Source organism: Euphorbia lathyris, chromosome 2 (genome assembly GCF_963576675.1).
Source record: "Euphorbia lathyris chromosome 2, ddEupLath1.1, whole genome shotgun sequence".
In the NCBI taxonomy this organism is placed as follows: domain Eukaryota; kingdom Viridiplantae; phylum Streptophyta; class Magnoliopsida; order Malpighiales; family Euphorbiaceae; genus Euphorbia; species Euphorbia lathyris.
Genome location: NC_088911.1, coordinates 123,621,787 through 123,649,735, shown reverse-complemented (window position 1 = coordinate 123,649,735; position 27,949 = coordinate 123,621,787). Strand labels below are relative to the sequence as shown.

The 27,949-nt window shown below is 30.1% G+C and overlaps 1 pseudogene; it reads left to right on the top strand.

The window, feature by feature from the left end:
* Positions 1-21,622: 21,622 nt before the first annotated feature.
* Positions 21,623-26,194, top strand: LOC136217430 (mitogen-activated protein kinase kinase kinase NPK1-like; annotated as a pseudogene).
* Positions 26,195-27,949: the final 1,755 nt, after the last annotated feature.

Below are 27,949 nucleotides of genomic sequence, written 5' to 3'. Positions count from 1 at the left end.
TTCAATTTAACGCCGACTGAACCAAAATAGCAATTCAACACGTAAAGAACTTCAATTTAACGCCGATTGAACCAAAATAGCAATTCAACATGTACAAAAATTCAATTTAACACCGACTGAACCAAGATAGTAATTCAACACGTAAAGAAATTCAATTTAACGCCGATTGAACCAAAATAGCAATTCAACACGTAAAGAAATTCAATTTAACGCCGATTGAACCAAAATAGCAATTCAACACGTAAAGAAATTCAATTTAACACCGACTGAATCAAAGTAGCAATTCAACACGTAAATAAATTCAATTAAACGCCAATTGAACTAAAATTCGTTATGAATTTATCGAGAATCCAAATCATTTCTAAGAAACGCTTAAGAAACAAATTTATGAAAATTTAAAGATTGATATACCTATATATATATATATATATATATACATGTAAATCAAATCAAAATAATAATTGATAGTTACTTACCTTGACGCGTATTATCGCATCTAATACGAGAACACGAGGTAAAGACTTCCGAACCGAACTCAACTATAGAGAATCTAGATGACACAATTGGAAGCTAACTTTTGAATTGTTAACTTTACACCATTGAAAATTAGAATGAATGCATTTCTCATTCTAATTACCTAAAACCAATTTTTTTTGTATATCATCAATCATTCCTTGAAAATCAAACATACCCTTTTATATTCACTTTTATTTTCAAAGATGTCAACCTCCCTTATTTTAATTGTTGCTTTCCTATATGATCAACACCTCATCTTACTTAAGATGCTAATTTAGTGTGTGATGGACACCTAGCATCTCATTCAATATGGTATGGACAACTCATCTCCCTAATGACACATGGTAAGATTTTTATTTATTAATTAATTATATATATATATATATATATATATATATATTATATAATAATAATTATAATAATTAAAACAAGGTCAAATGCTTTTGCATTATGTTGACCGAATATATGTATATATATTTGGTTCAATTGGTAAAATGTAACTATTAGTCCCTTTTAATCTATAATTCCTTAAAACTTTCCCTAAACTTATAATTATTCTTAAAAATATGCAATTATCCTCTAAACTATACCCGTAACATCCAATCAATCCAACGATTATAAATGGACTATAATATAATATAAGGTTCGGGATATAATAGATAAAGATTAAGGACACGGACGTGACAATACGCGTTTGCGAGGATTAAAAATGGTAAAAATAATGCGGGCGTGCCAGAGAAGCTAGTTCTCAAAGGGTAAAAGGGTAATTGAATAAAATAAATAAATAAAGTGCGCCTAAATTACTTGAATTCCAAACGAAAAGCGATTGACGACCGTTACAAGGACTGAAAATAAAAACAACGGTCTTGGGCCCCGACGTTACTTGACAGGTCGGTCGGAAAAATAATTTTTTAAGATAAGTACCAAAAATAAAGGCAATAAAACAACACAAAGATATAATTTTTTTAATTTTCTTTTATATTTTTATTGATTTTGTAAATATTTCTCAATGTTTTTGTATTACAAATAATATTAAAGCATGCACATTACAACTTAAAAAGAAATAATAACTTTAAAGCTATAAATGTAAATAAGTCACAAAAACAAATATGTACAGGATGAAATAAAATTAACCGATCGCTTTGATGTCGTTGGGATGCGTGAAATTGAGGATTGGACCTCCAGAAAATCGGTTCGGGGGCTGTTGCGTTGTCCGGGTAGTGCTGGGCGAATTTGAAGTAATTCGGAGAGTTCAGGGACTTGAACAGAAATTTACCACCAACACAACAGCAAAATGGGACTAAATTGATGCTTTAGTGGGACTTTCAGACTCAATTTCGGGAGCTGTAGAGGTCGGATTATAGCGAGACGAAGGCTAATATTTAAGGTTAGTGTGCGAAGGAAAGATTTAGAATTGGAATTTCAGAAAAAGATCGAGTAAATGAGTCGGAATAAATTATTGAAAATTGGGGAACTCTAAATAAAATTTGGAAAACGGCTCACCAGAAAGGTTGTTTGATGAATTTTTCAATGATGAAAAACTCAAAAGCTTGTTTCTGGGGCTTTTTAATTGATTGAGATCAATAAAAAGTTCCCAAATATGATTTGGAATAGGTGTGTAAACTAAGAATGACTCGAAAATGGGGTTTCGGTGATCTTGGTTTCACGGAAAATGCTTGAAGCTTTGAAGAACTTAACAATGGCGAAATTTGGTTTAGACTAAGAAAGCTTGAACCGAGGATTGGGTAATGATTTTACTGACTTAACTAAGAGATTGCAAAAAACGATTTGAGAATTGGTTGATTAAACTAAGAGAATTTCGGATTTGAAGTTTCTGAAAATTGAAAGCTTTTTTGAGGAACTGAAGATTAAAGAACTAATTCTGGGAATTGAGACATTGTTTAGACTAAATAGATGCTAGAGAACGATTTCTACGAATCTAAGGATTGATAAAGAGGCCGATTTTGGCAGAGAATTTGAGAGAAAAATTTGAGTTGTCCGTGTTTGATTGATTTTGATTGATTTTTGAGTGGGGATTGGAATGAAGGATTTGAGCTCTATTTATAGGATTTTGAGCAACAAATCCCATATTAGTGGCTGTTATTTTTCTCAAACATGATCTCACTACCTTCCCATGAGTTAAAGAAAGAAAATGTGTGAGTGGGGAGTTGGAAATATGGAGGTAATGCCGTTGAATATGTCCTGGGATGTGAAGACAAGTTCAAACCCATTTTTCTGCACTACTTCTCTTTGAAAAATTCTACCGGCTTCATTTTAGCTCCATTTTGCTCCGTTTTTTACATTCCGGGAAAGCTAACATCCCGACTTTCTGAAAAAATAATAGCTATCTGATATCTTGTTGTTTCGGGATCCTTTTCATCGTCGAAGTTGCTGGAGGAGAAATCATCTAATTAGACAGCACTATGGGCTCTCCAATCCTGCTGCAAAAGAGACCACTCCGTCAAGCACATTTTTTTCAATTATGAAGTAAAGTCAAGCTGACCCTTTTCAATTATATAGAGCAGATCCTGCAAAAATCCATTCTCAAAACACAAGAGACAAATATATTATTGAAAAAGTGTCCCAATTTGGAGGCAAGGGAACAGTCACACCCATACTAAGGCAGCTGCACCCATGATGAAGTCAATCTATAAAAATGGGCTTTCTCCAGCAAAAAGAGGACACAACAGATTGAGTGAAACAAGCAGAAAATCAAGATAGAAAAATTCATAAAAAATTGTAATAGAGAGTTTCAATTGAGCTATTTTTCTCTTTTAGAAAAGAAATCAAATTTTGGGCTGAGTTGTTCCAGTTATTTCACTGTATTGTAATTAAAGAACAATTAAATATCAAAAAAATTCAGGCTTGGTGTTCAGATTTTCTTGTGAGGTTGGTATACAATTTATTTATATTACCTTATTACAAGTCTCATTTAAAAATTTAAAATTTATAACATTTACTTAAATTTTTGATTATTCTGAATGTCTTCTTTTATTCTCTTATATATGGTTGTTCTGCTTACTAATTAGTCTTTTATATTACGTAAATTCCTACTTATTTACTATAATGAAATAGAGAATCACATAGTTATTGTTAGCCCCCATTTAGTTTTGTTTACAGGTCCAGTTTAGAATTATCACGAAATGTAGCCGTTATTATACCCTCACCTTTTGCCTCCAAGACTCTCATTGTTTATGCTTTTTCACTTAGGCTCCAGATAATACAAATACAAAATAATGTAACAAAAATAGCAAAAAAGAAATCAGGAACCCCGGAAATTTAATCATTGTCAAACCTTTCGCTGTTACATGATAAATAACATAAACTTCAGTTTTGGAATCAAAAAAATAATAAACTGTTCGCTATCTTAATGTTTTCTTAATGATTTGATTTCATCCTATCGCACTTTCTTTTTCATAATAGTTAATGGTTCATTTATAGGCTTAAGATTTTAAGATGTAACTAGGAACCTTTTAATTATTAATTCTTTTCTATCAAATAAAAATGACAAAAACATAAAAGTGGATGAACAAAAACCAACTTTTGTGCCTTATGCATATAATTTAAGTTGATTTTCTGTTGAACATAAATTAATTTTGTTTTGTTTTATTTTCTATAGGTTTTGATTGCTATCAATGGTGCTTTAAAAGAGAAAACGCAGGTATGGATTGAACTTTGGATCATTTTGTATGTTTGATTAATGGTTAATTTGATGCCAAAACTATATTTTTAGCTTATAATTTGATTTACTTTCACTTTTAAGTTTGAGAAGCTAAATAGTTGTTTCTTATTTTACTTACCTTTTTGGATTTGGAACACTCACATGAGAGAGCTTGAAGAAGAAGTAAAACTTCTCAAGAATCTTTCACATCAAAACATTATTGTGAGTGATTATGGTTGAGTATTGCTGAATTATTAAACTCATTCCCCCCTTGCTTGCTAGAGATATTTAGGAACTGCTAGAGAAGATGACTCTTTAAACATGCTATTGGAATTTGTTCATAGTGGATCCATATCATCACTTCTGGGGAAATTTGGATCCTTCCCCGAGTCAGTAAGTGAAAGTTAACTCTGAATGTTTGAATGCAAGTATTTGAAAGACTGATCTCACTCCATAAAATTGTTTAACAAAAAGGTTATAAGAATGTACACAAAACAATTGCTATTGGGATTAGAATACCTACATAAGAATGGAATCATGCACAGGGACATCAAGGTATTGCTTTGTTTTAGTAAGCTCTATATATTTAAGAAATTATCGTTCTCTCCTTTCAAATTTATCACTACTTCTTTCTCCGTAGAGGGCAAACATTCTTGTTGATAACAAAGGATGAATTAAACTTGCTGACTTTGGAGCATCCAAGAAAGTAGTAGAGCACTATCCATACCGTTCTTTTTCATTCAAAGGTTTTGTATTTTTCAGGTTCTTTTGGTAGGTCTCCCTCATTATTGAAGTTGTTATGTTTCTACAAGCTACTATCGATAATGAAAAGTCAATGAAGGGTACTACATACTGGATGGCTCGTGAAGTTATTCTCAAGACTTGGCAAAGCTTGCAAGTGCATTTTATAGTTTCTACTAATAGATATTCGTGCTTACTCATATTTTTCTTGTCAAAACATTTTGTGAAGTTTTTAGTTCTATTATGATTGAACATCAGATAAATTGAAATGGTTTGATTGCCTTAGAGTTTATAGGTTATAATGACACTAATAAAATGCTGAAGGTTATATACTTTTGGATATCATTTCAAGTTCAAGAATAGGGAAGTATCCAGGTTTCATATTGACTTGTCTTCTTGCTTTGATTTCTGGATACTATTGGCAATCATTTGCAATTTTTCGTTCAGAATTAGTATAAATTTTGTAGCATAAAATTCCTTGGATAAAGCACATGGGAAGTAATGCCATAATTTTTATTGGCCTATCAACAATACACTATAACTTATTGGTTTTAGTGTCCATGTTTGCATTTACAAGTTTCAAAGCATAAGAATTTCGAAAGAAAAATCCTTATGTACATGCAGTGCATGGTTTTACCTCTTTTTTTTAGCTTAAAGTAAATTCATATGGTTATACAAACTTTTTATTGTTGGTATTGATCGACTGTGACATTCATTTTCTTAGCTCTGTTGATATTGTGTTGGATGTACTATGATTGAGATGCCTACGGGAAAACTACCACGCCAACAGTATCAAGAGGTACTTGTTCTTGAAATTTTATGTAACTTTAAAAACTGAAAATAATAATTGTGATACAAGTACTTTTCTTTCGTGGAAAACATAGACCTATTCCATGAATTATGTCGAGAATATTATTTTTCGGGGCAAACATACACTTATGTAACAAATTTTGCCACATGTAACCGTAGTTTCTATGTATGTTCTAAATACGATTATTCTTAAGAATTTCAGTAAATAGATAACATTGAGCGTACGTTCTTCTACATGCGATTTTGAATAAATGAAACGAAAATTAATCTGAAATTTTATTTTAGATTTAATTGTCGTTTTATACCATAATACATGTAAATAATTCTAAGATAAAAATCATTTTTATACTATCTCGCATATACGTCGTATACGCAGATCCTAAAGGGAATTTAGTGAATAAATAACATCGCGCACATGTAATATGAATGAAAAAATAGATTAATCCGAGATTTAATTTTGGATTTAATTACGATGATATTATCCAAGCGACACATAATGCATTAGAATTCTTTATTATCACGTAGGTTAAATACATGGAATAAAATTCATTTAAATAAATTAAATTAATTTGTAATACGCGAATATCCTACTTAAAAAAACAAGTTGATCGAGGATGTCATCCTAGATTTTAAATAGCAAAAAGAAACGATTCGAATTAACCCGAGAATGTCATTTGAACCATTTTATAACATAACTAAAATACTCTTATTTAAAATTCCTATCTTATTTTCGTATATATGATATACGAAAAATAGAATCAAATTTTAAATCAATAAATGTGGTTATATATATGTCATATATATAATGACACATTAAAGCAAAATTCAATTATAAAAAGACTCGAAATTCGAATCATAAGATTAATAACACATGCATTTTGCTCTTAATACCAAACTTTATAATAAGATAACATTAAAACACACATAATATCATCAATAGTACCGATTTATTGAGCGGGGTATGGTTATTAAAAGAGTGAAAATCTAATTGATTTGATGATCAATGTGATGATTCGTACACGAATTCTGTTTTCATGGCTGAGGAATTATGAGATGAAAACAGTAAATGACTGGTCAACGACCGCTTGACCATTTTTTCACAAATAACCAGGACTAGTTATACACTTACTAATCTAAAAAGACTATTATACCCTTAAATAAATTTAGAAAAGTATTATGTTTCTCTCTCCTTTAATATGTCTCTTTGTGTTTCTCTCTCTTTCTCAAATTTGTTTCTCTCTTTCAATATTGTCACAAACTATGTCGTAAGTTCATCAACCTTCTTATAGCTGTGTTGTACGTGTGATTAGTATTCAAGATATGCACAATTACACACCCTGTGTCTATTAGCTTAGCTCCCTCTCCCCTCTTACATTATTTATGTCTATTTTTCAATTTCCCACCAATTTTGCTCTGCTATTATTTCTTAACTCTTTCATATTTTCTTGCTGATTTTAAATTATAAATTACACATTTGAAGCATATCTTGTCTTCTCTCCTCTATTCTCTATCTGTCCCCACCGCCCTGTATCCTACTCCATCGTAACATCGACACAAACTTCCAAAAAGAAGAAGATTTTAGTTAGTTTAATCATTTATTTAAATTTCTTTGAATGTTATCAGAATAGTGAAGTTGACAGTGCAAAAGATCACCTAAAAACGTCAATACAGCTGGCAATATCACATCACCATCACCAACAGATACATAAAGAGAGAGATACATATTGACCTATATAATTCATCCAAGATGTGATTTTAGATTTAATTATGATAATGTTATCCAAACGACATATAATGTATTAGAATTCTTTATACACAACAAAAAATTCTTAATATTGTGACTAATTATGTTGTGACGAAATTACTTTTGTCATAATAAATATGCTTATTGTGACAAAATGAAATATTTGTCCCCATAGTTTAATTAGATATAAAAGAGTGTGATGAAATACTTCTTTTGACTATTGTTTGTCACTATAAGTATATATACTGGGACAAAATTAGTTTGTCACTACTGTTCGTAGCTAGATATAAAGCAGAAAATTTTGACGCAAAAATGTAAACTTATAGAGACCAATATTTTGTCGTCAAAAGTTTAATTCTTTTGTGACCAATAATTTTGTCAAAATAACATACTTTAATTATTTTTAATTTTGTCATCATATATGGTAACAAATGATGTTAGTCACAATAGAAATCAAAATTATGACTAAATATTTTTATAATGATTGTTTGTCCTTACAAAGTATTTATTGAGACAAATATTTTTATAATTAAAGTTTGTGACCACGCATTTTGTCTCAATAAATACTTTGTAATGACAAACAATCATTATAAAAATATTTAGTCATAATTTTGATGTCTATTGCGACTAACATCATTTGTTACCATATATGATGAAAAAATTAAAAAAAATTAAAGTATGTTATTTGACAAAATTATTGGTCACAAAAGAATTAAACTTTTGGCGACAAAATATTGGTCTCCATAAGTTTACATTTTTGCGTCAAAATTTTCTGCTTTATATCTAGCTACGAACAGTAGTGACAAACTGATTTTGTCCCAGTATATATACTTATAGTGACAAACAATAGTCAAAAGAAGTATTTAATTACACTCTTTTATATCTAATTAAACTATGAGGACAAATATTTCATTTTGTCACAATAAGCATATTTATTGTGACAAAAGTAATTTCGTCACAACATAATTAGTCACAATATTAGGAATTTTTTGTAGTGTCAAATATATGGAATAAAATGCATTGTAATAAATTAAATTAAATCGTAATACGTAAATTTCCTAATTAAAAAAACAAATTGATCAAGGATGTCATCCTAGATTTTAAAAAGGCAAAAGAAAACGATTCAAATTAACCCGAGAATATCATTTTAACCATTTCATAACACAACTAAAATACTCTTATTTAAAATATGTATCTTATTTTCGTATATGATATACGAAAATAGAACCGAACTTTAAATCAATAAATTATGTTATGTATATGTCATATATATAATGACACATTAAAGCAAAGTTCAAAGTGAAGAACTTTATTAAATAATGGTTACTAGAGAATTAAATCGCATTATTGGAATAAATGAAATTGTTGTTCATTGTTAATTCTTTAAAACATTATAGTGGTTACATTGGTTATAATTGTAATTGACTCGAATAAGTTCACTAAGATTAATTTTTCATGAAGTGAATTAAAATTTGAATTAATTAAAGGAAAAAACGTTCCATTAGGTACTTTCTCATTTTTTTCATATGAAAAATGTCATTGACTATTATATATGATATAATGAGACATTGTTTGATAATCCAAAAAGATGATTTAAAAATAAATATTTCACTATAACAAATCATCACCCGTGTCAAGAATTATGCTAAATGAATTCAAAATTCATGACATGTTTTCATTTAGCCACGAGAATAATATATTCTACTACAAATTATGATAATCTCATATAATTATGCTACAAGTACTTTTCTTTCGTGGAAAATATACACCTATGCCATTAATTATGTTGCGAATATATTTTTTTGGGGCAATCATACACTTATGCAACAAATTTTTCCACATACAAGCGTAATTTCTATGTAAGTTATAAATATGATTATGCATAAGAGTTTCAATAAATAAATAACATCGAGTGTATGTTCTACATACGATTTTGAAAAAAGGAAACGAAAATTGATCCGAAATTTTGTTTTAGATTTAATTATCAGTTTATAGATAATACATATAAATAATTTTATAATAAAAATCCTTTTTATACTTTCTCGCATATATATCATATATGCAGATCCTAAAGCGAATAAATGCGCGCATGTAATCTGAATGAAAAAATTGATTAATCTAAGATGTGATTTTGAAATTAATTACGATGATATTATCCGAATGACACATAATGTATTAAAATTCTTTATTATCACGTAGGTTATATACGTGGACTAAAATTCATTCTAATAAATTAAATTAAATTGTAATAGGTGAAAGCCCTAATTAAAAAAAACAAATTGACCGAGGATGTAGTTTTGAAAAACAAAAGGAAACGATTCGAATTAACCCGAACACGTTATTTAAACCATTTCATAGCACATCTAAAACACTCTTATTTAAAATTCGTATCTTATTTCTGTGTATGTTATATACGAAAAATAAAATCGATTTATAAATCAATAAATGTGGTTATATATATATATATATATAATGAAACATTAAAGTAAAGTTCAATTATAAAAACACTCGAAATTCGAATCATGAGATTACTAAATATGCATATTGCTTTACAGTTTTCATCTCACAATTCATCAACGATGAAAGAGGGATTCATGTATAAGTCATCACCCTCATCATTTAATCAATTAGATTTTCACTATTTTGGTCACCAATTTCATTCCAATAGATCATCATGTTTAAATCTCATGCTTAATGGGGTTCATCAAACTAGGTCAAATTTTTACCTTTATTACGCTTTTCCATATGGGTCATCATCGGCATCAACAAATGTGAATTTTCATTCCTTGATCTGTAAGACATGAATGTAGTGAGCTTGGTAGTGAATCAATATTCAAACTCAATCAACAAATTAGTATAGATAAATATTCTCATCCGGTTTTCATCATATGGACCTTTATGTGCGTTTCTCTGGTAAATGATTGGTCAACGAATGTTTGACCATTTTTACACAAATAACCAACCTACTATAAACTTACTAATCTAAAAAGACTATCATACCTTTAAATAAATTTAAAAAATATTATATTTCTCTTTCCTTTAATATGTCTCTCTGTGTTTCTCTGTCTTTCTCACATCTGTTTCTCTCTTTTTCAATATTATCACAAACTATGTCGTAAGTTCATCAACCTTCGTCTTATAACTGTGTTGTACGTGTGATGAGTATACAAGATATGCGCAATTACAAACCCTGCATATGTTAGCTTAGCTCCGTCTCCCCCCGTTACGTTATTTATGTCTATTTTTCAATTTCTCACCGATTTTGCTCTACTATTATTCCTTAACTCTTTTATATTTTCTTGCTAATTTTAAATTATAAATTACACACTTGAAGAACCTTTTGTCTCCTCTCCTTTCTTCTCTTTCTTTTGTCCCCACCGCCCTGTATCCTACTCCGCCATAACGTCGACACAAACTTCCTAAAAGATGAAGATTTCAGTAATTTTATTCGTTTATTTAATTTTCTTTGAATAGCGAAGCTATCACTGTAAAAAATCACCTAAAAAATGTCAATACAGTGGCAATATCACATCAACATTAAAAAATACATAAAGAGAGAGATACATATTGACCCATCTAATTAATCCAAGATGTGATTTTAGATTTAATTAAAATAATATTATCCAAATGACACATAATGTATTAGAATTCTTTATAATCACATAGGTCAAAGATGTGGAATAAAACGCATTGTAATAAATTAAATTAAATCTTAATACATAAATTTCCTAAGTAAAAAAACAAACTGATCAACGATGTCATCCTAGATTTTAAAAGGTAAAAGGAAACGATTCGAATTAACCCAAGAATGTCATTTGAACCATTTCATAACACAGCTAAAATACTCTTATAGAGAGGAGAGATCAGGTGTGACACATCTCTTATTGGTGTGACAAACCTTATTGTGTGACAAGGACCAATTTTGTAATTAACCAAAAGGAGGTGGTAAATTTGTAAATAAAAGGAAAGAGAAAATTGTTTTATTTTTTTTCTTTAAAATACATTTTTCTGACTTTTCCAACCTCGTTTTTCAAAAAATTTTATACCGTTGGACTCGTCTTAATTAAACGGTCATTTTAAGATCCATGAAGTTCAAGTAAAAAAAATTTCGGTGAACGGAATCCGGGTGGGCGTTTTTCGGCAAGCAAAAAAGTGTCCAGAAAATTCTCAAAACATTTTCGAACATGTAAAACATTATTCTAAGAAACTTTAATTCTTGGGTCGAAGCGAGATTTCTTACGGTTTAGTCCCAATAAAACTTTTTCCTTAATTTTATCCATTTTACATGCTTCAACAATTTGTTGGGTAAAAACTGTAAGAAATCTCGCTTTGAGCCAAGAATTAAAGTTTTTTAAAATAATGTTTTACATGTTTGGAAATTTTTTGATAATTTTCTGGACACGTTTTTTTGTCCTACTTACGTTGTTCCAAATCAATTTACCATTTGTTCCAACATAATACTTATATTGTTCCAACAGAAAATTGTTTTATTTTTTTTCTTTAAAATACATTTTTCTGATATTTCTAACCTCGTTTTTCGAAAATTTTTATACTATTAGACTCGTCTAAATTAGACAGTCATTTTAAGATCCCTGAAGCTCAAGTAAAAAAAATTCTGGTGAACGGAATCCGAGTGGGGGTTTTCTGGCAAGAAAAAAAATGCCCTGAAAATTCTAAAAAAATGTAAAACATTATTCTAAGAAACTTTAATTCTTGAGTCGAAGCGGGATTTCTTACGGTTTAGTCCCAATAAAAACTTGTTCCTTAATTTTATCCATTTTACATGCTTCAATAATTTATTGGGTCAAAACTGTAAGGAATTTTGCTTTGAGCCAAGAATTAAAGTTTCTTAAAATGATGTTTTACATGTTTTCGAATTTTTTGATAATTTTTTGGGCACGTTTTTTGTCCTACTTACATTGTTCCAAATCAGTGTACCATTTGTTCCAAATCAGTGTACCATTTGTTCCAACATAATACTTGCATTGTTCCAACAGAAAAATGTTTTATTTCTTTTTTTTAAAATACATTTTTCCGACATTTCTAACCTTGTTATTCGAAAATTTTTATACTATTAGACTCGTCTAAATTAGACGATCATTTTAAGATCCCTGAAGCTCAAGTAAAAAAAATTCCGGTGAACGGAATCCGGGTGGACGTTTTCTGGCGAGAAACAAAGTACCCAGAAATTTCTCAAAAAATTCCAGAAAATGTAAAACATTATTCTAAGAAACTTTAATTCTTGGGTCGAAGCAGGATTTCTTACGGTATAGTCCCAAAAAATTGTTAAAGCATGTAAAATGGATAAAATTAAGGAAAACGTTTTATTGGGACTAAACCGTAAGAAATACTATTTCAACTCAAGCATTAAAGTTTCTTAGAATAATGTTTTACATTTTTTGGAATTTTTTGAGAATTTTCTGGGTACTTTTTTTCTTGCCGAAAAACGCCCACCCGGATTCCGTTCACCGGAAATTTTTTTACTTGAGCTTCAGGGATCTTAAAATGACCGTCTAATTTAGACGAGTCTAATAGTATAAAAATTTTCAAAAAACAATGTTAGAGATGTCGGGAAAATATATTTTAAAGAAAAGAAATAAAACATTTTTCTCTATCATCTCTTTCATTTTATTTACCAATTTGCCACCTTGCCCTTTTTAATTAGGGTAAATTCCAAAAAAAACCCATGTGGTTTCACCGATTTCCAAATAAACCCCTGTGGTTTGTTTTTACCAAAAAAAAGGAGCGTGTTTACGCCGTTACCCGAAAAACGGAAAATCAGTTAACAGTGTTAAAAATGAGGGGTAAAATTGGAAATTCCGAATTTTTTTAATTTTCTCTTTTCTCTTTTTTCTTTTTTTCTTTCCTTCTTCTTCTTCTTCTTCTTCCTTCCTTCCTTCCTTCTTCTTCTTCTTCTTCTTCTTCTTCTTTTCTCCTTCTTCTTCCTCTCTCTCTTCTCCTTCCTCGCTTTCTTCGTTTTTTTTAATCGGAAATCTCAGATTTCCGATTTCGGAAATCTGGAATCTCCAGATTTCTGGAATCCAGAAATCTGGAAATTCCAGATTTCCAATTTCCAGATTCCTTATAACATTACTCCTCTCTTCATGAAACCGCGATGACAGAAATTAAAATTCCAGAAATCTGGAAGAAGAAGAAGAAGAAGAAGAAAGTTAAAAACGGAATCGATGGTAGAGTTAAACGGAATCGGCGATTCCAAAAATCTGGAAATCCATGGAAATTTCAGAAATCTGGAAGAAGAAGAAGAAGAAGAAGAAGAAAGTTAAAAACGGAATCGATGGTGGAGTTAAACGGAATCGGCGATTCCAAAAATCTGGAAATCCATGGAAATTTCAGAAATGAAAATTCCTGAAATCGAAATTCCAGAAATCTGGAAGAAGAAGAAGAAGAAAAAGAAAGCTAAAAACGAAATCGACGGTGGAGTTAAACGGAATCCATGGAAATTCTAGAAATCGAAATTCCAGGAATCTGGAAATCCATGGAAATTCCAGAAAACAAAATAAATTGAAATTATTAACTAATTTGTCTTGGAAATTCCAGAAATCAGGAAGAAGAAGAAGAGTGAAATCAGGAAGAAGAAGAAGAGTGGAAATTCCAGAAATCGGGAAGAAGAAGAAGAAGAGAAGAAGAAGAAGAAAGGAAAATAAAAAAAAATTGAATTTTCCAAATTTACCCTTCGCCACGTCAGCATTTTTAACGCCGTTAACCGATTTTCCGTTTTTCGGGTAACGGCGTAAACACGCTCCTTTTTTTGGTAAAAACAAACCACAGGGGTTTATTTGGAAATCGGTGAAACCACAGGGTTTTTTTTTTGGAATTTACCCTTTTAATTATCATCAAAACTACGTAGTTTTGTTATGTCACACAATAAGCTCATTGTCACAACTTAAGCCCTTGTCACACTGGATCTCACCCCTATGTGTGTATATATATATATATATATATATATATATATATATGGAAGAGTTCTCAATGGTGAGTCTCCATCCATGGCGACTATTATATTCTAAATAAATGACCTGCTATAGCAGGTTACCAATAAGTTATCAGGTTACTTAAATGCATATTTCTCTCTCTATAATAAATGATTGTCCACATTTTCCAAAAATACTTACTCTTTCTATAATAAATTCATAAAACATTAAAAATAAATAAAATCAATAAATAAATAAAATCAATAAAAAATCGTTGTCTCCAACTTTGGTGAATGATTTTATTTGGGTAAATTACACCTATGGCCATTGAACTTTACCAATTTTCACATTATGACCACTGAACTTCAATTCTTTCCGATATGGTCACTGAACTTTACACTTTTTTAACATCGGTGACCTCTCAATTATTAATTAAGCTTACAATTCTAAGGATTTCAAAATTGAGCTTATATTTATTACGTTACTTTACTTACGTTGCGTTGGGTTACGATGTGTTAAGGATTGTAAGCTCAATGATTGTTTATAAATAAAAGTTGGGATAAGGTACCAAAATAGGCCTAAGGTTTTTGGGGAAGTACCAATTTAGGCTCAACGTTCAAAATAACACCAATATATGCTTAACGTTTACAACATAATATTAATTTAGGTTTAACGTTTACAATATAGCATCAATTTAGGCCTCACGTACAAAATAGCACCAATATAGGCTTAACGTTTACAAAATAATACGAATTTAAGCTTAACGTGTTACAAAATATATACAATTTAAGCTAAACATCAAAATTAAATTAATCATATTATATTCTTTCCATATTAACTTTATATGTTATCTTTTATTTAGTTCTATATTCTTATTTATTATAATACAATTAATTAGTATTCTTGTTCATTAAAATCTTATATTTGTTTTTCATAAATGATTCCATGACTACTAAATTTCATTGCTCATGTAATATATGCAAACTAAAAGTAATTGAATATCCACAATATCCACAATATTGATACATGCAAACTAAAAGTAATTGAATATCCACAATATCCACAATTTCATTGCTCATGTAATATATGCAAACTAAAAGTAATTGAATATCCACAATATCCACAATATTGATACATGTCAGTGTTCAAAATATTGTGGATATTCAATTACTTTTAGTTTGCATATATTACATGAGCCATGGAATTTCGGAGTCATGGAATGGTTGATGAAAAATAAATATAAGGTTTTAATGGGCAAGAAAACTAATAAATTGTATTATAATAAATAAGAAAATAGAACTAAATAAAAAGATAACATATAAAGTTAATAGGAAAAGAATATAATATGGTTAATTTAATTGTGACGTTTAGCTTAAATTAGATATATTTTGTAAACGTTAAGCTTAAATTCGTATTATTTTGTAAACGTTAAGCTTATATTGGTGCTATTTTGTACGTGATGCCTAAATTGATGCTATATTGTAAACATTAAGGTTAAATTGATATTATGTTGTAAACGATAAACCTATATTGGTGCTATTTTGAACGTTGAACCTAAATTGGTACTTCCCCAAAAACCTTAGGCCTATTTTGGTACCTTATCCCATAAAAGTTTAAAGAAATAAAAAAAATCTAAGGATTTACAAATTCAGCTTCCAATCCTAAGGATTTATAAATTGAGCTTATATTTATTATGTTATGTTACGTTACTTACATTATGTTACATTACGTTGCATTAAGGATTGTAAGTTCAATGATTGTTTATGAATAAAAGTTTGAAAAAATAAAAATAAAAGCCGAAAGATTTACAAATTGAGCTTATAATCCTAAAGATTTATAAATTGAGCTTACGTCACGTTACGTTACGTCATCTTACCTAAACATATAAGATTTATATAAAATTCAAATGTTTTACGTAAAACTTGATTTTTTGCAATGTTACTGCTTTTTTTTTTTGTAAAAATACAACATTATGGCCATACTTAGTCATAGATGCAAGCTACATATACATACCCAATTTAGAGCATGGCCATACTTAGTCAGTTCTACCGTCCTAAACAGAACGTCAACCATAAACATGATCATGGTTCATACACATACTGATATCTGATTAAGGTATATACAAGTAGCATAATTTAGAAAATACAAACGAAATTAGTTCATAGCATCATTATTCAAATGAAATCATTTCATAGCAATACACAATCACAACCCTTCTTTATCATATACTCATGTCTGACTACGGTTTACCGAAAAAATCAGTTCATAGCAATACACATACACAACCCTTCTTTATTTAGTTGCAGCATCATTATTCAAACGAAATTAGTTCATAGCAATACACATACACAACCCTTCTTTATTTAGTTGCAGCATCATTATTCAAACGAAATTAGTTCATAGAAATACACATACACAACCCTTCTTTATCACATACTCATGTCTGACTACGGTATACAAACGAAATCAGTTCATAGCAATACACATACACAACCCTTCTTTATTTAGTTGCAGCATCATTACTCAAACGAAATCAATTCATAGCAATACACATACACAACCCTTCTTTACCACATACTCATGTCTGATTACGGTATACAAACAAAATTGGTTCATAGCAATACACATACACAACCCTTCTTTATTTAGTTGCATCATCATTATTCAAACGAAATCACTTCATAGCAATTCCTATACACAACCCTTCTTTATCACATACTCATGTCTGACTATGGTATACAAACGAAATCCGTTCATAGCAATACACATACACAACCCTTCTTTACTTAGTTGCAGCATCACTATTCAAACGAAATCAGTTCATAACAATTCCTATACACAAACCTTCTTTATCACATACTCATATCTGACTACGATATACAAGCAAAATCAGTTCATAGCAATACACATACATAACCCTTTTTTATTTAGTTGCAACATCATTATTCAAACGAAATCAGTTCATAACAATACACATACACAACCCTTCTTTATTTAGTTGCAACATCATTATTCAAGTGAGGGAAACAAGATATGTCTACAATTTCACTCATGACCCTTTACTACATGCTTCATACATGCTCAATGAACCATAAAAGTTCACAACCTTTGACCACATGCTTTATACAAGTAGCACTAAGCAGTTCCATAACTCGAATCTCCTTTATTATGTACCTGCCACTTGGATTGTACTCGTTGAAAAGTGAGCACGGTGATGAAGTTTGCGATGTTATCACCATAAGTTTAAAACTTGTGCTGATAGCATCGCAAAAACCTATCACCATGCTGCTTTTATAATATAACAAGCCAAGTGGAAGGTACATAGTAAATACAAACAAAATCATTATAGACAATACACAACCCTTCTTTATTTAGTTACAACATCATTATTCAAACGAAATCAGTTCATGCATATTCAACCATAAACATGATCATGCTTCATACATATACTCATAGTCAGTTCTAGCTTCCTAAACAGAACATCAACCATAAACAGGATCGGTTCATAGCAGTATAACTCGTAGTATCATGCTTCATACACATACTCATAGTCAATTCTAGCTTCCTAAGCAGAACATCAACCATAAATAGGATCAGTTCAGAGCAATATTACTCACAAATATGTCAATGAAACATATATATCCCTTTACTATTATTTGTTGCTTTTCTTGTGTGGATTGGATCGGATTGCGAGTGTGCCAGAAAGTTTGTTGAAAACTTACAAAAATTGGAAATCTGACTTCTAAATCAAAAGATTGTGTGAAAGCTTAAAGGACATAAAAAAAGCTTAAAGTTCGTCAATTATATCTACGGGTATCGAGATTAATTGAAGGAAACGATTCCGAAATTAAAATTGAGAATAAAAGGAAATGCTTGAATAATTGGAATTGAGATTCTGAAATTGAAAGGATTACAGATATAGGAATTGAATTGGAAGAACTTGGAATTTAAAATTGCAAGAAAGTTTGTAGAACTAAAGCAATTGAAAATCGAAAGAGATTGACAAGATTGTGGTAGAGATTTTGCTAAGACTTTTGAGTCATTATTTTGTTGATTGTTTTGATTGTTGATTGAGTTGGATCCCTCTTCCTGCTGCCAAAACTTTATACAATAAAAATAAGTTGGTAACTGTCCATCAAGTAAGTTCCACGTTTCAGCAAGGCAGTTCCAATAAGTTCCGTAACTGCACTCCTCCACTAACTGTTTTTTGATGATGAATTATATTTTCCTGCTGTAAAAATATGTTGAAAACTGCCCAGCAAGAAAGTTCCAGGTTTCTAGCAAGTAAGTTCCATGTTTCAGGAAGGAAGTTCTGTAAATGCTCAGCTAGGAAGTTCCATAACTGCTCAGCAAGGAAGTTTCATAACTGCTTTCCCCCACTAACCCATGTTTCAGCTCCACTACCTCCCCACTATCTCCACTTCCCAACTTCCACGAATTTGTAGCTCCATCATTTATTTAATGGGCTAATTACCCAGTTCATCCAGAATAATTGGTAAATTACCAAATCGGTCCAATGCTTCTAATTTCTCACACATTTTAATGAAAAAATGTACAATTGGTAAAATAATACCAAATCCAAGCCAAATTAAATTGTCTAATTGCCAAATTGCCCCCAAACTCCATCAATTATTTTAAGGGAAAAGTACAAAAATAAACATTGTGGTTACATCGGTTTTACCCTTGTGGTTTAAAAGTTTACAAAACGGTACTTTGAGGTTCATTCTGTTAGCAAATGCATACCAAATTGATTAACGATGTTAAAAGTCAAAGGAAAAAGAGTTCATTTGGTCCTTATATTTATTTATTTTATAAATTAACCTCTTTATTATCTAATTATTACAAACAAACCCCAAAATAAAAAATAAAAATCAAATGCACCATCTTCTTCATCTCTCTTTAATTTCTTATTTTTCTTATTTTTCTTTCTCTCTCTTCTCTCTCCTATTTGTTTAATTTCTCTCTCTAAAATCAATTGAATTTCCACCTCTTTTTAAATCAATTGTATTTGAAAAAAAAAACGGAATTAATTGAAGGAAACGATGCCGAAAGCTTAAAGGACATAAAAAAGCTTAAAGTTTGTCAATTATATCTTACGGGTATCGAGATTAATTGAAGCAAACGATGCCGAAATTAAAATTGATAATAAAAGGAAATGCTTGAATAATTGGAATTGAGATTTTGAAATTGAAAGGATTACAGATATAGGAATTGAATTGGAAGAACTTGGAATTTAAAATTGCAAGAAAGTTTGTAGAACTAAAGCAAATTGAAAATCAAAAGAGATTGACAAGATTGTTGTAGAGATTTTGCTAAGACTTTTGAGTCATTGTTTTGTTGATTGTTTTGATTGTTGATTGAGTTGGATCCCTCTTCCTGCTGCCAAAACTTGTATTTATACTGTAAAAATAAGTTGGTAATTGTCCATCAAGTAAGTTCAACGTTTCAGCAAGACAGTTCCAATAAGTTCCGTAACTGCTCTCCTCCACTAACTGTTTTTTTTGCTACTGAATTATATTTTGCTGCTGTAAAAAACATGTTGGAAACTACCTAGCAAGAAAGTTCCATGTTTCAGCAAGTAAGTTTTACGTTTCAGCAAGTAAGTTCCACGTTTCAGCAAGGAAGTTCCATAACTGCTTTTCCCCACTAACCTATGTTTCAGCTCCACTACCTCCCCACTATCTCCACTTCCCAACTTCCCAACTTCCACGAATTTGTAGTAGCTCCATCATTTATTTAATGGGCTAATTACCTAATTCAGTCAGAATAATTGGTAAATTACCAAATAGGCCTAATACTTCTAATTCCTCACACATTTTAACGAAAAAATGTACAATTGGCAAAATAATACCAAATCCAAGCCAAATTAAATTGCCTAATTGCCCCAAACTCCATCAATTATTTTAATTTTGGCCAAATTAAGTAGATTAATTATGAAATTGGCCTAAATTAACATGTGGGTGAAACAACTATATATGCTTTATACTTATCTCAACATCACCCACAACAACATCATACATGCAACCAATCAATTCAAACCAACATAACAATATATATACTCAATAAGTTAAAAGAAATCTTCTCATATGTTATAGGCATGAACTGATTGACCATCTTTTCAACCAGCCTGTCATGTACTTAAGCATTCTTACCATCCCTGCAAATATAATGTTCAAATAAAAAGGAATGAGATGAGTTCATAATCCCTAATGTTAATAATATTTGCAAATAGAAAGAGCAAGATCTATCTATCTCAACATCACCCACAACAGCTTCACAAAGTATGTTACCCTAGCTTAAAAAAGATAAAGACCCAAGCTTTTCATTAGTGAATCTAACAATGAATATAATAAAATCAGTGTATCTAAGTGAGAGATCTAACATTTTCAAAAATAAGTCTGAAAATTGATAGATCCTTATTCCAACTGTTGAAATCCACATACGCAAGAGTAAATCAGATGAGGAAAAGATAAGGAACAATGAAACTCCAATACATTGATGAACGAAGTAAATATGGCTTACCATTATCGTGTTTCAACCCAGTGATTTGCATGTATAAAGAAACCGGAGATAACCAAAGAGAGGGGTGAGAGAGATGAAGCCTGAGCTATAGGCGAAACCTAGTTAGGGATTTGCAATGAGAGAGATGGTTTATATATGAGCTGAAATTTCGGTCAAACATATTGAGCGCCTTAAATTTGGTATTAGTTTTAGTTGGCCACATAAGTGAAATTTCATTGCCCTTTTTTTGTTTTCTGAATACAATGGCATGAATTTATAATATGTCATCTGATGATTAAGTAAATTTTGACTTCAACACGCGTTTTCTTTAGATGATAGAATTGTGTCATCGAAAGGTCACATGTGAATTGAACTAATTTACATTTAAGCTTTCAGATGACATATACTATCACGAAAAACAATCAGATGACACGAAAACAAATGTCTGTCATGTATTTTGTGTCATGTTAAAGGGAAAATGGCATAGTAGTACTTTCTCTTCTCTTCTCACTTATGTCCTTCAATTTCTTTCTTTTCTTCAATTTCTTTTTGCTTTCTTTCTTGATTAGCTATTGTGAGTATAATAAATAGAGTTTTAATGAGAGAGATAGTTTAATTTAACTGGGAATGATAGTTTTTCTGGGGGAGTGTTTGATTGGGAAGTTTAGTCTTAAATTCGTAATTGGTTAAAATATTGGCATTGTAGTTTGAGAAACCATGTTTAAAAAAGATGATACTTCGCCAATCCGGTGGCGAAAGGGAGAGTTGATTGGGTGTGGTAGGTTTGGTAAGGTTTATATAGGGATGAATCTTGATTCTCGAGAGCTTCTTGCTGTTAAGCAGGTTTAGTGATTATTGCTATGAGAAATACTTTACGTTATACATTTACTTATATAATTTAGGTTTAAAGCCCATATTAACACCTAACCTATATCCTGAAAATGAATTAAAACCCTAACCTTCTAAAATTGTCAATCAAGTCCCCAATCTATATTGAAATCCCCAATTGGATCCATTTCTCAAGTCTACAACAAACATTGTTAGTTTAATATTATAATTTATAAGAACATTTTCTTTGGAAGGAAAGAAAATGAGTTGAGAAAGAGAGAGTTCAGTTTCAAACAAATAAGAAACATAAGACAAATAGAAAAGAGAAATCATATTGGAATTCTGTTAATGAAAATGTTACAATTACCTCAGTTCGCACTTATCACGGTAACTAAACATTTTCCAAACTCTGTTGTTGCTAATTTGCTTCCTTGTGCCTATTCAAATGTTAGAGGTTTTGTTTTATTAAATACTAGTAAAAGGAAATACTCAATAGCTGAATATAGGGATAAGGTGAATACCCTTATCCTTGACAAACATTAGGCAATTTTACCCCTAACATTTAAAATTGTGTACTTTTACGTTTAATGTTTGCAGTAAAGAGAAAATTTACTCTTTAACATTGATAAGTTGAAAAATAATTCATCAAATTATCTTCTCTATCACGAATCAATCATATTATCCACAGTTCACATTTAAAAATATTAATCTCAAATTCTATTATTAAATCACAAAAAATGTGAAACCTTTTTTTAGAACCAATTGAAAGGCAACTAATGGAGAATAAAGAACATAATATCCGATGTCTGAAATTGATCCAACTTGTCAACATGTGGGTAAATTTGCTATTGGCTGCAAATGTTAGAAGTAACATTGCATCATTCTAGACGTTAGAGGTAAAATTACTTCTAACTATTAATGTTATGAGTATTTTTGCACTTTATCCCCTAAATATATCTAATATAGATTTAGAAGCCAATGGAGGGTAAATAATCTATTAGTCCATACATGTTTATCTAATACATTCTTTAGTTATTACATTTTAATAATATACTGTTTAGTTCGTAATTTTTATTCTATTCAACAGTATAGTTCCTTATAGAGGGGTTAATTGTTTAATGGTTCAAATATTTAAAGGACTAAACTTTAGAATAGAACAAAAGTTAAGGACTTAATAGCGTATTATCAAAACATATAACTAAACAATCAACAATGTGTACGGTAAAAATGTAGTGACTAATAAATTATTTAGCCATCAACAGAATAGGGTTAATTTCTTTAGTACTACTATAATTGGTATTATTATTATTATTATTATTAAAGACTAATATAAGAGACTTGAGAAACTGAAAGTAAAAGAAAATGTCATAAATTTGATTTTTTTTTCCTGATATATTGATATAAGCAAAAGTAAAAGATGTTAAAGCTTTGCAAAGAAAGATGTATAGACATTTTTTTGTGCAACTAATTTACTTAGTAACCCAAAAATCAAGTTCATTTCCTAAAATTTGATCAATTTTGAACTTGTGGACCTTTGAATTTCTTAAAATAATATTAAAGGAGTTGGAGAAAGTTAACGGTGTTATATGCATATTAGGAGAAGGGAGCCAACTGCTGATTATTTAATAAGTTAGAGATCTAATTAACTATATTTGAAGTATAAGGATTTAATTCACTTTTTGAATATAGGTTGGAGACTAATTTATGCCTTATGCCTATAATTTATGTTGATTTTCTGTTGAACATGCACTAATTTTGTTTCGTTTTATTTTCTATAGGTTTTGATTGTTATCAATAGTGCTTCGAAAGAGAAAACGCAGGTATGGATTGAACTTTGGATCATTTTATTTGTTTGATTAATGGTTAATTTGATGCCAAAACTAAATTTTTAGCTTATAATTTGATTTACTTTCACTTTTAAGTTTGAGAAGCTAAATAGTTGTTTCCTATTTTACTTACCTCTTTGGATTTGGAACAGACTCACATAAGGGAGCTTGAAGAAGAAGTAAAACTTCTTAAGAATCTTTCACATAAAAACATTGTTATGAGTATGATATTCAAGTTTGTGTTGTTAGTGATTACGGTTGAGTATTGCTGAATTATTAAACTCCCCCCCCCCCCATTTTGATTGCTAGAGATATTTGGGAACTGCTAGAGAAGATGAATCTTTAAACATGCTATTGGAATTTGTTCATGGTGGATCCATATCATCACTTCTGGGGAAATTTGGATCCTTCTCCAAGTTAGTAAGTGAAAGTTAACTCTGAATGTTTTGAATGCAAGTATTTGAAAGACTGATCTCACTCCATAAAATTGTTTAACAAAAAGGTTATAAGAATGTACACAAAACAATTGCTATTTGGATTAGAATACCTACACAAAAATGGAATCATGCACAGGGACATCAAAATATTGCTTTGTTTTAGTAAGTTTTATATATTTAAGAAATTATCGTTCGCTTCTTTCAAATTTGTCAGTATTTCTTTCTCCATAGAGGGCAGACATTCTTGTTGATAACAATGGATGAATTAAACTTGCTGACTTTGGAGCATCCAAGAAAGTAGTAGAGCATTATCCATACCGTTATTTTTCATTTAAAGGTTTTGTATTCTTCGGGTTCTTTTGGTGGGTCTCCCTCATTATTGAGGTTGTTATGTTTCTACAGGCTACTATAGATAATGCAAAGTCAATGAAGGGTACTACATACTGGATGGCTCCTGAAGTTATTCTCAAGACTGGGCAAAGCTTGTAAGTGCATTTTATAGTCTCTACTCATTGATATTCACTCTAACTCATATTTTTCTTGTCAAAACATTTTGTGAAGTTTTTAGTTCTATTACGATTGAACATCAAATAAATTGATGTTGTTTGATTGCCTTAGAGTTTATAGTTGATAATGACACTAATAAAATGCTGAAGGTTATATGCTTTTGGATATCATTTTAAGTTCAAACATAGAGAAGTATTCAGGTTTCATATTGACTTGTGTTCTTGCTTTGATTTTTGGATACTATTGGCAATAATTTGCAATTTTTCGTTTAGAATTAGTCTAAATTTTGTAGCATGAAATTCCTTGGATAAAGCACATGGGAAGTAACGTCATAATTTTTAGTGGCCTATCAACAATACATTATAACTTGTTGGTTTTAGTGTCCATGTTTGCATTTACAAGTTTCAAAGCATAAGAATTTCGAAAGAAAAATCCTTAAGTACATGCAGTGCATGGTTTTACCTCTTTCTTTAGCTTAAAGTAAATTCATATGGTGATACAAACTTTTTATTTGTTGGTATGGATTAACTGTGACATTCATTTTCTTAGCTCTACTGATATATGTTATGTTGGATGTACTGTGATTGAGATGGCTTCGAGAAAACTCCCATGGAGCCAACATTATCAAGAGGTACTTGTTCTTGACATATTCTGTATACTGTAAAAACTGAAAATAATAATTATGATACAAGTACTTTTCTTTGGTGGAAAACATACACATATTCCATGAATTATGTCGCAAATATTATTTTTCGGGGCAAACATACACTTATGCAACAAATCTTGCCACATACAAACGTAGTTTCTATGTGCATTCTAAATGCGATTATTATTAAGAATTTCAGTAAATAGATAATATTGAGCGAATGTTCTACATGCGATTTTGAATAAAGGAAAGAAAATTAATCTGAAATTTTATTTGAGATTTAATTCGTTTTATACCATAATACATGTAAATAATTCTAAGATAAAAATTCTTTTTATACTATCTCGCATATATGTCATATTAGCAGATCCTAAAGAGAATTTAGTGAATAAATAACATCATGCGCATGTAATATGAATAAAAAAATTGATTAATCCGAGATGTGATTTTGGATTTAATTACGATGATATTATCCAAGAGACACATAATGCATTAGAATTCTTTATTATAGCGTAGGTTAAATACGTGAAATAAAATTCATTCAAATAAATAAAATTAATTTGTAATACGTGAATGTCCTACTAAAAAAAATGATCGAGGATGTCATCCTAGATTTTAAATAGCAAAAAGAAGCGATTCGAATTAACCCGAGAACGCCATTTGAACCATTACATAACATAACTAAAATACTCTTATTTCTGGACATGCAAGTTTGGTAAAACTCTAGAATCAGATAGATGTGGAGGGAATTAATTGACAACTCTTTTTGAAGGCATTAACAAGTACAAGAACTATCCTTAGAAAGAATGATAATGCAGAATGCTTCGCTGAGGAAGTAGCTGAGCAATTCAAAAATCAGCCTTGTACAAATAGCACAGGTTCCTTCACTGTACCAACCACTGAGCAGCTAATTGACAATTATGCAACCCTTTTGTCGAAATGGAATTTGAATATCTCCAACATAAGAGATGGAAATCTATTACAAGCATATCTTCCTAACTTAGAGCAAGGTCTTGTGCTCGGTAACTTCACCCAAACCCTATAATCGGGTAAGCATAACTCTTACTTTATTGGATGATCAATGTGATGATTCATACATGAATCGCTCTTTCATAGTTGGGGAACTATTAGATGAAAACTGTAGAAAAATTATTACTCGAAACTAATTCTTGAAAACTGTTGATGATGATCTACAGTTTTGAGCAATTAGATCCGAGTACCGATTTTTCTACAGTTTTCATCTCACAATTCCTCAACCATAAAAGAGAGATTCATGTATAAGTCATCACCCTCATTATTTAATCAATTAGATTTTCACCCTTTTGATCACCAATTTCATTCCAATGGATCATCATCTTTAAATCTCATGCTTAATGGGGTTCATCAAACTAGGTCAAATTTTTACCTTTATTATGCTTTTCCATATGTGTCATCAACAAATGTGAATTTTCATCCCTTGATCTGCAAGACACGAATGTAGCGAGATTGGTAGAGAATCAATATTCAAACTCAATCAACAAGTTAGTATAGATAGATGTTCTCGTAACCCATATAAAGAGAGAAGAAGAAGACACAAATATTTGTTGGAAAATGACAATTTAATTTGTTATTCTTTGTTAACTTGAAGCTTAAACATTTAATAGATAGATGAAGCTTTAAATAAAAAAAATGAAGTGTTTGTTTACTCTATGAGGTCAGTATATTATAAATTCAAAAAAGATATATAAGAAATAAGAAATTAAAGCTCGAAGTGACCAATTTTTAAAACAAACAACTCAAAGTGAACAACTTTAAGTAGTGGTTACTAGAGAATTAAATCACATTATTGGAATTACATGGAATTACTGTTCATTCTTAATTCTTTAAAACATTCTAGTGGTTATACTGATCTTAATTGTGATTGACTCCAATAACTTTTGTAAGATCAATTTTCCATCAAGTGAAATAAAATTTGAATTAATTAAGGGAAACCGTTCCATCAAGTACTTTCTAATTTTTCATATGAAAATATCATTGATTATTATATATGACAGATTGAGACATTGTTTGATATATTCTATCAAATTCGTGGCATATTTTCATTTAGCCACATGAATAATATATTGTATAACAAATTATGGTTACATGATATAATTATGATACAAGTACTTTTCTTTCATGGAAAACGTACACCTATGGTATGAATTATGTCGCGAATATTATTTTTCGGGGCAAACATATAAGTATAACACAAATTTTTCCACGTACGAGCGTAGTTTCTACATACGTTCTCAATATGATTATGCTTAAGAATTTCAGTAAATAAATAACATCGAGCCTATGTTCTACATACAATTTTGAATAAAGGACACGAAAATTGATTTCAAATTTTATTTCAGATTTAATTATCGTTTTATACCATAATACATGTAAATGATTCTATAATAAAAATTCTTTTTATACTTTATTGCATATATATATATATATATATATATATATATATATATATGTCATATACACAGATCCTAAAGTGAATTTAGTGAATAAATAACATCACGTGCATGTAATATGAATGAAAAATTGATTAATACGAGATGTGATTGTTGATTTAATTATGATGATATAATCCCAGTGATGCATAATGTATTAGAATTCTTTACTATCACATCTCTAATTGATTTTGATGATTAAGGTGATGATCCGTACATGAATCCCTCTTTCATGGTTGACGAATTATTAGATGAAAACGATAGAAAAATCGTTACTCGGATCCAATTCGTGAAAACTATTGATGATGATCTACAGTTTTGAGCAATTGGAC